This window comes from Dreissena polymorpha, chromosome 15, assembly GCF_020536995.1.
Source record: "Dreissena polymorpha isolate Duluth1 chromosome 15, UMN_Dpol_1.0, whole genome shotgun sequence".
Taxonomy (NCBI): Eukaryota; Metazoa; Mollusca; class Bivalvia; order Myida; family Dreissenidae; genus Dreissena; species Dreissena polymorpha.
This window is the reverse complement of record NC_068369.1, coordinates 16,558,939-16,569,723: the sequence shown is the minus strand read 5'-3', so window position 1 is coordinate 16,569,723 and position 10,785 is coordinate 16,558,939. Positions and strand designations below refer to the sequence as shown.

Sequence of the window (10,785 nt, the reverse complement as noted above, 5' to 3'; positions counted from 1 at the left end):
TTAATGTTTACATCGCGAAACGTAATGCATCCAGTTTCACTTTCGGTTTGGTTGGTTTTGTAAACACCGTAATTTCATCTAAAAAATTGGATGATAGGGTGGTTAAATAATAATGGAAAAGTAAATCACTTGGATAATAGGTCAAAATGCAACACAGATGAACGTTAATAGTGCTCTTAATATCAAAGTTTCGGTAAAAAGTTTGGCGCTAGTTCAACGCGCATGTATGCAGCCTCATAACAATAGACTGACAACCTTTTGGGTAGTAAAGTAGTAATACAAGGCAATATGGCGACCGTTAGCCACGAGGCCTATCTTACGGAAGAATCCGAGATAGCCGATGTATCACGATTGTATAGAGAGTATCATTGTGTCACACCGGTCTTTACTGACCTGTGTGAATGCGCGCTAAGGATAGAGGTGACAATAACGTAGTGACGTCACCATTTATGTATAGAATGTAGAATGGGCACGAAAGCGTAACTTGTCAATGTCGTAAAACAAACAAATTATTTTTCCCTAGTTGTTTTTTTTTAACGACAAGTGTTAGACAAAAACCTAATGTTCGCCGTTCATGTTTATTTTCTATAAAACAAATGATTAATTCTGATAAAAACCATATTTTCTAACACATGTTTTAAATGTCGTTAATAACAACAAGCATTACCGTAAAGTGGTCGTAAAACTCGACCTCTGTTTGCAAGCGCCATTTTAGGTGGATTGTTTACAAACTACAAACAGAGTAATATTTTTCCAGCGTCTTGGTCGTCACTTCAAAAAAAAGCCTTATTGATGAAGATTGTACAGGTAAGCTTCAACTTTGCATCTCAGCTGGCAATGTAATGCACGTGACTGAGAAGCGCATCGGACATACTGACCCCGTTTCATGACAACATTCCTAATCGACAGTGAAGACCTAACTGTAATTTTAGCATGAACCAATGATTTTTTTAAACATAAATAATTGATGTCAAATGCCTGCAGGAATAATATTTAAGGTATTAGAAAGCATTTTCTTTTTGTTTTAATGGATTACTTTGAAAATTATATTTTTTTATGAATTTGTTAGCAACAAGGGGTAATGAACTTTAAAATAATGTTATTGAATTTCTAACCAAAAACTGGTACCATGGCAATACTGGATGAAATGCACTCTTTTCTTCAAAACAATCCACATTCAAATGCTTTTTCTTGATAAAATATCTCCTATACTAACTAGAAATACCACTTTTGATCAGAAAATTAATACAAAAAGATGTTTTAGTTGTTTTAAATTTCAATAAGCATACTGTTTACGTTCTCAGGGCTTTTTTTAAGCGGATGCCCACTTGCCCACGACGATTTTAACCCAGCACGGGCAAGTGGGCGTCCGCTTAAAAAAAATCCAAAGTAGATAGTCCGACAGGCAAGTCCGTTTCGTATAAGCCGAATTGCTGTATTTTTTTCCACTTTTCCCCTTGTACCTATTAATTTCTTTGGGTCAATATTTTTTTTTATCAAGTACAAGTAAAACGAGATTTGATTGGTCGCTTGCGTTGTTTAAGCCAATCTAAACGCTCAAAACAAGTGCTACTCAGCAGACGTTTCAACATGGCGGGCGGTAGCGTCCAGACAATCTTTTCTATTTAAAATGAAAGTAACTCGAAACACTCAAAAGAACAAACCAAAACAACCAAAAATGAAAGGACGAGAAAATATCAAAATGAATCACGAAAGCGTAACTTTCAAACATCGTGGCTTGATGAATTTCCATGGCTTGAATTTGATAAAGAGCCACGATTGATGAAATGCAAGATTTGTCTCAAATTTGAAAACAACGGTAGATTCGTAACGCGTTCAAATTTTTAGACAAGTATACCGTTTTAAAATTTTAATAGTAATAAACTCTTCATATGTATTGTATTCAATAGTGACTATTCAATGAAATAAAACTGTCCAGATTTTGTTTTGTTGACAACTTTATATTATAAAAAATATTATTATTTTAATTTTGATACATTTAAATATAGCATAATAATGCATGTGAATCAATACTTTAAAGATCAAACGACAATACAAAATTGACTTCAAAATAGGGCAACCAGTTTTTAATGATCGCTGGTAGATGTTCAAAGTAACTTGCCCCCGGGCAAGTGAGTGTCAATTTCTTATGTTAACCCCTGGTTCTGTTCATATCTTCCTAACAATCTGTTATGTTATCATTTTTAAAGGACAATATTCAATGTATTGTGTTTTATAATTTTGAAATGAAAACATAAATATTGTTTAAGACTAATAAACAAAACATACTGATTGAAAGTGATTTTTATTGTAATTATTGGCATTGTATTTTACATGTGTAGCAAGTTTAGGTAAACCTTTACCTATGTATTTTTTTCAAACTACAGTAATTCAGTGCCTTCCCCAGGAATTTTTTCAGGCGCCCCGGGCCGATCGGGGGTGGGTTCCGGTGTCCCCTCCCATCGTTGATTTTTTTTTAAATTTAAATTGTCAATTCACGTTCTGTGGTGCGTTATAACTCAAAGAAAAACAGCGTCAAAAGATGTCATTTGGTGCGCTATGACTCTTCAAAAAAAATCCCCCAGTCATTAAAAAAATATTAGTTTTTTATATTGTTTGTTTTAAAACTTTTCCGCACAGATAGTAAAATCCCGACTCGAACGATTCCCCAATACATCCGTTTCAACCCGACTCTTTTACTGTATACTTACTATTTTTCACGTTTCTATTTATTACCCGATAATCCAGTTTATACCGTTTGTATCAATCTCTTTCTGGTAAATATTTACGATAAAAGCTTTCTGTTATTTCTTTAACACAAACCTTGCCATTTTTTAAGTGACTAGTTATAGATTGGATGAAATATTGCCTCTGAATATGCGTCAATCCCCTGACCTGTTGTGTGCTTGTTAAAACGCTCAATACACGCCATTTGTATGCAATAGACGCAACGTTGTACATGCTGCATAATTTTCGCGCTCTTTTTAATTGAGAAAAAGATTCGACACAAAATAAATTTGCACTGCTAATTTGAAGCAAAAATATTTTACGTTGCGGTAACATTTACATTCGGAAGTGTGTTTCGGATTAAAAACGCGTTAACATCGACTTACGGGAATGGGTTTCGGATTACAAATTTAATTATTCCCATTTGAGATTTCAACAAATATTAACCGTTGCGTTATAAATTCAACGATAATTTGTGTAAACACTTTACGAGTTGAATAAATGTTTTGACGGAATTATGCATGAATTTCACGTTGTCCACGAGGATCACGGCCGGTTGCCATCATCAGTCTTCTTACTATCGATTATCGGACGAAACATTTACAAGTGTGCGTAATTAATTCAACGAAAATTTGTTAAAGCGCATTACGTGTCGAATAAATGTCAGAAAAACGAGGTGAATCAGTTCTATAAATGGACATGTTGAAATACACATGTACTGGAATTAAATAAATTGTTATCACATAATTGTAACCGGGAGTCATTTGCACAACTTACTCGCTATAATAATTAATTGTTTACCACTCGCAATTAATTTCTCGTATTAATTATGAGTCATAGGTAACACTTGTTTACAGTAAAAAGGTGTGATGATGATGCCCGAAACCGTCTTAAATGTTCTGTACTGTACTAATTACCGGTTTTATATTACTCAAATGGTACAACTTCTTGCTAATCAAGCTGCGATAAACTCTTACTTCATGCCCGACGTCAAACAAAAATAATGGTCGATAGTTAACCCCGCCCTCATAAGCATTTGCGTAACCGATTGGACGATGAACTTCACAGTTTGACGACTGGAAAGTTACCAGATACATCCTTGTCAGCATTTAAATGACCGTGTAATGTGGCTAGAAAAATCGATACCCCCGTCATGCTATTCTCTTATCAGTGGATTGTCCATTACCCCATGTGGTGTTTATGGCGATTACTTGTGAAAGTAGGTACCGAGTGCTCTTTTAAAACAAGGAATATTGATACACTGATAGGGAAACCTTGATTTTTTTGGACAATCTCCACTTTCTTTTACTGAAGAATACACTGATCGGAAAATTTCAAGCGCCCCGGGGACTCTGATTTCGAAATTCAAGCGCCCCAGCAAGGGGCGCTTAAATGGCCTGGGGAAGACCCTGAGTATATATATACAATTAACATTTTTGTACCAAAAATGTGTTATAAGATAAAAGTTTCTCAATTAAAATAACTAAAAATATATAATAACTCAAGTTAAAGCATATGTGTGTCATAATTTCAAAAATAAGTGGATGGCTGAAGCTAAAGTAATTGATAAAACAATCATAAGAAGGATAAACTGAAGTATGATTTTTCAATGGTTTATGCGCTTAATTTGAGATGTCTTTTCTAGCAGTTATATAAAGTGTTCCTGACCAAAATCAATGTTATATTACTTTCAAATCATGAATGAATTGGTATACAACAAGAAAGTGGTAGAATATTTGCGGAAAACATAAGAATTTTTGACGAAAACTTGACGGCTGAAATTTACCGAGATGTTCTGGAAATGACTGATCGTCGGTTTCCGAAAATAACACATGTCGTGGTTTCTGAAAAACAAAATGGATGTACCCAAAGATTTTGGTGTTATTTACTATTACTGGTTGATAAATATATGATTTTGCTTCTTATTTGAAAAAGCTTTCAAGGCTGATAAACTTGAAATATGAAAGCTATTCAGTCGCTTGGCCTTTGTTTGTCAATACATCTGTACGATCGGTAATTTCCGTAACCACTCGTAAAATTGTAGCAGACACAAGTTTTAATCACAATATTTATGTTTTCCACTTATATTCGACCACTTTCTTGTTCAATACCAATATATAAATGATTTCAAAGCAATATTTTATTGATTTCAGCAAGGAACACCGTCTATAACCGCGAAAAAAAAATTCTGAACTTTTTGGTTCACGATTTTTATTTTCCAAATAGCTTGCATAGAGCATGGCATTGAATGTTCTGCAAGATAAATGTCTCTATTTTCTTGATTGGATGGTTTCAGACTGTTTAATCCAATCGGAAAAGAGCTTTAAAACGTTATTTAGACCCATGTTAAGCGAGATAATAAAGAAGCACTTTTTGGTTACTGCCGATTTGTGACATAACGAGTTGCCTCCCTTGTTCGTTCATGCTAGTAATTTGTAAAGTTTAAGTTGTATCAATAAGTTCCAGAAAACCGGTGGAGTTGCTGTTAGCGATGCGTAGTTTTTGAATTGCGTTTTGTGATTTGCGTGCTTTGAATTTATTTTTGAGAAAATTTAATTCAATTATTGGGGTTTTCAGTAATTATTATTACCAGGATTTCTAGGTTACTGGTTTGGCGACCCACCACTGGCACCAGTTTTAATTTTTGTGCTAGGTCTCTACTTTTCTGTTTGATGCATTTGTGTGCACATGATGCCATATGTAACTAAGGTATATTTATTAGCATGCTCAATGATTGAAAATACTTGAAACAGTCCTTCTTAAAAGTTAAATTATAATTTATTGCTGGCGAGGTCTTTAAATCGTGCAGCATTTGCCTGCCCGGACTGATCATTTTGGCCCAAAAAAAGAAAACTGAAGATGAGAATGAGAGACTAATTAGATTTTTTTAACAATATTTTAATATTATTTTAATTATATACTAATTCATATTAGCATTAATAGATCATTAACAAATAAAGAAAATAAATTCCTCTTCATCAAGGCCATCCTTAAAAATTATTTTGTTTGGCATAACCCGACCGACACACTAAAATTGGCCCGACTGAATTTTTTTGTCACCTTCCCCAAAATTTTTTTTTGCTCGCGGAAAATTCTTTCTGCTAAATTTTTCCTTTCCTCTTTTTATCCTTTCCGGTCATTTGCGTCATTTAATTGAATGCTATTTCAAGGATATCTAGCATAGCAATGAACAAAATGCGTACCGGTATTCATTTGAGTCGCCTATTTATTTGACATATGATATGCGATTAATTAGACTTTAAATACAATTAAACAGCTCCTGTTTTTCTCGTATCCCTATAATTAAAATAAGCTGCTGTCGTTCAGGATAGTTTGGGAGTAAAAAAAAAATTAATTAATTATCACCGTTCAATTTAATTCGGCAATCGGCAGAGATGTGTAATATTATCGCCATATAACTAATTATTTAATTATCTCTCTTTAATTCAGATCGGTAAATATTCTGTAGAAAGATAAAAATTGGTCAGGTTAGAAATATTTATTAACGTTTTTGTTTCATTTGTTTATCTCTTTATGCGACTTTGCGACCGGCCGCTATTTTGAAGGCAGACTGCAGCGGATATTAAATGTGTATTCAAATTATACAACATCTGCGCATGAATGACTTAATATTATCTGATAGCTCCACCCGTTCTCCCGTTTCATTCGACAACGTCATGTCATGTGTAAGCGAGCTCATAGTTGATTGGCCAGCTACCATGTGCACTTCAATAACAATAAGGTCAAGCAAAGTCTAATCAGATACAGACTGGGTTTCGTTAACTGTTCTAATTGCAAACACTGTCATTGAAACAAAGAGACAAATATAGAAATCCAGTCCGGATTAAAACGGCGGATGTTTTCAACGAAATTTTACTAGATTTTTGCAATTTAGATTTTTCTTGAGCCAAATTCTCAATATTTTCGCAAAAGGCTCACATGGCGAACGACAGCGGGAGCATTGCCAACGTGTTAATATTGGAATAAATGCTCACTATTACAGGGCTGGCGCTGTTGTTTGCCATTTGCAAAAATATAGCAAATTTGACTCAAGAAAAATATAATTTGCGAAAATGCTAAAATCTCGTTAAATTTCATTGAACACATCCGCCCTTTTAATCTGTATTTTTTAAAACTATTTTTCTCTTTGTTTCTATGAACGTTTTGAAGCGCATATGGTAGCTGGCCAATCAACATTGAGTTCGCTATCGCGTAATATTGGGTCATTCATGGGCAGATAATGGAATACACAGTTGATATTGTCATCTGCCTGCAATATAACGGCCGATGGCAAACACAGGTACTTGAACAAACTTTTTTGGTCCTTTTATATATATATATACAGAGCTGCAGATAAGGGTCGTATTTTCGTAATTACGAATCATTTTCAAGTCCGTTACGTATTTATTTAAAAATCTTGTCGTACCATTAAGAATTAAAAAATCAAGTTACGAATATTATTTTTACATCGGTTCGTATCGATTTTTAGAGAGAATTTAGCGTATTAACGATTCTTCGGTGCTTATAAAGAATGGTTATCAGGTTTGTTTAACAAAGCGATTTTTTCCAATAAAAGCGGCGTGTACAGTTTCTCTGTAAAAAACAATGGCGGCGCCCAGAGAGCGTCCTTAAAAACTGCAAAGCGTGCAAAAACACGCTTAAACATATTGTACGCAAAGTGAGCCGAAGTTGAATGTTAAGAAAGACATTATAGAAAAGATCTTATACGATGTTGTACGTTCAGTTGCCGACACAGTCGGAAAAAGCCTAAAAAAACGCGACTCGATGGGTCCAAACTTTAAAAAAAAAATTGAACGATTGGAAGGGACGATTCCCGTGGCTTATCATTGAAAAGATTGATAGGGGGGACCCGTTTAAATTGTGAAATATGTAAAAAAAAAATCATCGAAGGCATGTAATCTAAGCACAGTTTGGGCATATGAAGGTATTTGAAAAATAAAATTGTATAATACTGATAAGACACTGTTGAACTCGTATAAATAAAGTTGCTAGTATGTTTATTTTGATTTTTTGCATGAATATAACCATCGAAGATGTTACACCTTTCTGTTCTTGATTAAAATTAAAATGTTATAATTACTTTGTTGTTTTTTACTCACAAACTATGCTATTGTAAAGTAATATGTCAACCAAATAGTATATTAATTACGTATTTGCTAGGTTACTTGATTTCATTTTCGGTAGTCAAACGATATGCACATTTTATTGCATGTGCAAAATGCAAACAATTTTTATGTCCCCCACTATAGTAGTGGGTGACATATTGTTTTTGCCCTGTCTGTTGGTCTGTTAGTTGGTTGGTCTGTTGGTTGGTTGGTTGGTTGGTTTGCGCCAACTTTAACATTTGCAATAACTTTTGCAATATTGAAGGTAGGAACTTGATATTTGGCATGCATATGTATCTCATGGAGCTGCACATTTTGAGTGGTGAAAGGTCAAGGTCATGCTTCAATGTCAAAGGTCAAATATATGGGTCAACATCGCTCATTTAATGTACACTTTTGCAGTATTTCAATATTCAAGATAGCAACTTGATATTTGGCATGCATGTGTATCTCATGGAGCTGCACAATTTGAGTGGTGAAAGGTCAAGGTCATCCTTCAAGGTCAAATATATGGGTCAAAATTGCTCATGTAATGTCACTTCTGCAATATTGAAGCTAGCAATTTTATAATTGAAATGCATGTGTATCTCATGGAGCTGCACATTTTGAGTGGTAAAGGGTCAAGGTCAAGGTCATCCTACAAGGTCAAGCGTCATATAGGGGGGACATTTTGTTTCACAAACCAGAGCTCTAGATAAGGGCCGTACAGCCGTAAATACGGCTTTTTAATGAAGGTTTACGCATTTATTTTTATAAACTGGCCGTACAATTACGACTTCAATATCCCTTTTACGCATTTACGAAAAACATCTGGCCGTATCGATACGTCCGCATCAGCGCGGCGAGATTGGTTGGTCTGAAACCTAACGGCGCTTTTCATTAATTAAAATTACCGAAAAGTTTGAGACTGGGCTTTAATATGCATGTCTATTCCGTCGCGTCATTTTCGATACCCGTAAACCCGTCAAAAACAATATGACTATCACGCCTTTATAATGTCTCCTTTTGATGTTTCTGTGCTAGTAATTAGTCAATCATCTGATCACACGTCTTCCGATCTAAGTGTGTTTGATAATTGTTAAATTGGTCCCGAAATTATTTTAATTGGCAAATCAATGCATCATACCTCTGCCAAACTAATTAATCGTAATACTTTACGTTTGTAACACAATGAATCAAAACGTTTCCGTTAATTAATTGCAATTAAAATCAAACGGATAATTGAGCAAACATCAAATTTGTAATAATTGAATAATCTTAATTTCCCATATATGATAAACAAGTACTTAATTAAAATTGCAATTTATAATAAAATTTGTATTAAAAATCTTAATTTTCCATATATGTTAAACAAATACTATTCGGAGCGAAAGAATCATTTACAAAAGGCTTATATTACATAATAATTAAATAAGGGCGAAACAACCCACTTGTAAGGGCGAAACGACCCTGGGCGAAACGACCCGAGACCCTATGCGCAAAGGGGGGCCAGCTAAGCCGCTTTCTGTTCAAAAATACACTTTATTAGGCTACATAAGGTCGTCTAACCATCATGAAATCCAATGTGTTAGCGCAGAAAATGACATTGTCGCCCCGATTTTGGACAATTTAATTGCATTGGTGGCAAAAAAAGGAAGAAAGCATGATGGGAACCGTATCCGAACCAAAACTGTTGAGGATTGGAAAACAAAATATGATTGGCTCGTAACAGAAAAAATTGAAGGCGTTTTACGGCTAAATTGTAAAATTTGCCGCAGTGCTGCTAAGCCTTGTAAATTGAGCACAGTGTGGGCCTATGAAGGTTTGTATTATACAGACTTTTCATAAACAAAAAGTAGTGTACTTTAAGTACAGATAAACTTGATGTTCTTCTTAAAATCAGTATGCTTGGACCACAGCTGCAGCAGTTTGATCCAGTGCCAGCAGTGAAAAAATGGTTAAGTGACAAGAAAAAAAGAAAGAAAAGACTTCGTGAAGCATATAAACCAAGGAAAAAGGCTAAAACATGTTAATATCAGATTGACTGTATTAGTATTACAGACAGTTGAAGTGTTTGCTTAAGCTTTTCTGACAGTGATATTAGTGTTCTATTACTTAGTTTACATGTTGGCTTGTGTTTTTGTCAATAAAAATGAAGAAATAGTATTTAGTTATGAGCATCATAATTAAAGAAGCTAAATATGTTTATTTTACGACTGCAACGATAAAACAACACATTACTCCATTTAACTAGTTTAATGACCCGATTCCAAAATATTTTGCCTCCCAATAAACATCACAAAATGTAATAGAATGCACAAAGTATTCACTAACAGATCTCTTTAATATTATACGAGTAAAAAGTGGGATATAAAAGGCCGCAGCGAAAAAACAGCCGGTGGTAACCACGAGCCTAACGAAAAATCGGCTACTCACTCGTGGAAACCTGTTACTTTGAAAATATACCTACCGGAGGTGGATGAGCACACAATAAAATTACAAAACGTGAAGTAACACCGTTATAGTAGCAACACCGTGTACCCAAAATAAAAAATGCTATTGCTCATCAAGCGACCGAACTAGGAAGAACCATATACTTTGCTGGGCTAAACCTAGTTCTACCAATCGCTTGACCATTGTATCCACTTTTACATGATAATCGCCATGACACTTTTAATGACACACTAAAACTTTTACTTGATCACTACACTTGTGATCGCACTTTTTTCGCACTTGCGAATTACATACTTAATCGGACATTGATCACTACACTTGTGATCACACTTTTGCGCACTTGCGATAACACTTACTTGATCACTACACTTGTGATCTTTTACATACTTAATCGGACATTGATCACTACACTTGTGATCACACTTTTTGCGCACTTGCGTTAACACTTACGATCCGAACAAAAGCACAGGCAGTTTGCAAAAGGAGGAATGACGTAATA

The 10,785-nt window shown here is 34.7% G+C and overlaps 1 protein-coding gene across 7 annotated transcripts in view; it reads left to right on the top strand.

Annotated features, from left to right (window-relative positions):
- The first annotated feature begins 668 nt into the window (after positions 1-668).
- Positions 669-10,785, top strand: part of LOC127861009 (transcription factor CP2-like) — a 120,823-nt gene continuing 110,706 nt past the window's right edge. For 6 of the 7 annotated variants that reach the window (XM_052399356.1, XM_052399355.1, XM_052399358.1 and 3 more), the window contains exon 1: positions 669-807. The gene's annotated coding sequence lies outside the window, so the exon portion shown is untranslated. Of the gene's footprint in view, positions 808-905; positions 999-10,785 lie in introns of those variants that run through there. The other variant, XM_052399352.1, reaches the window with a different exon arrangement.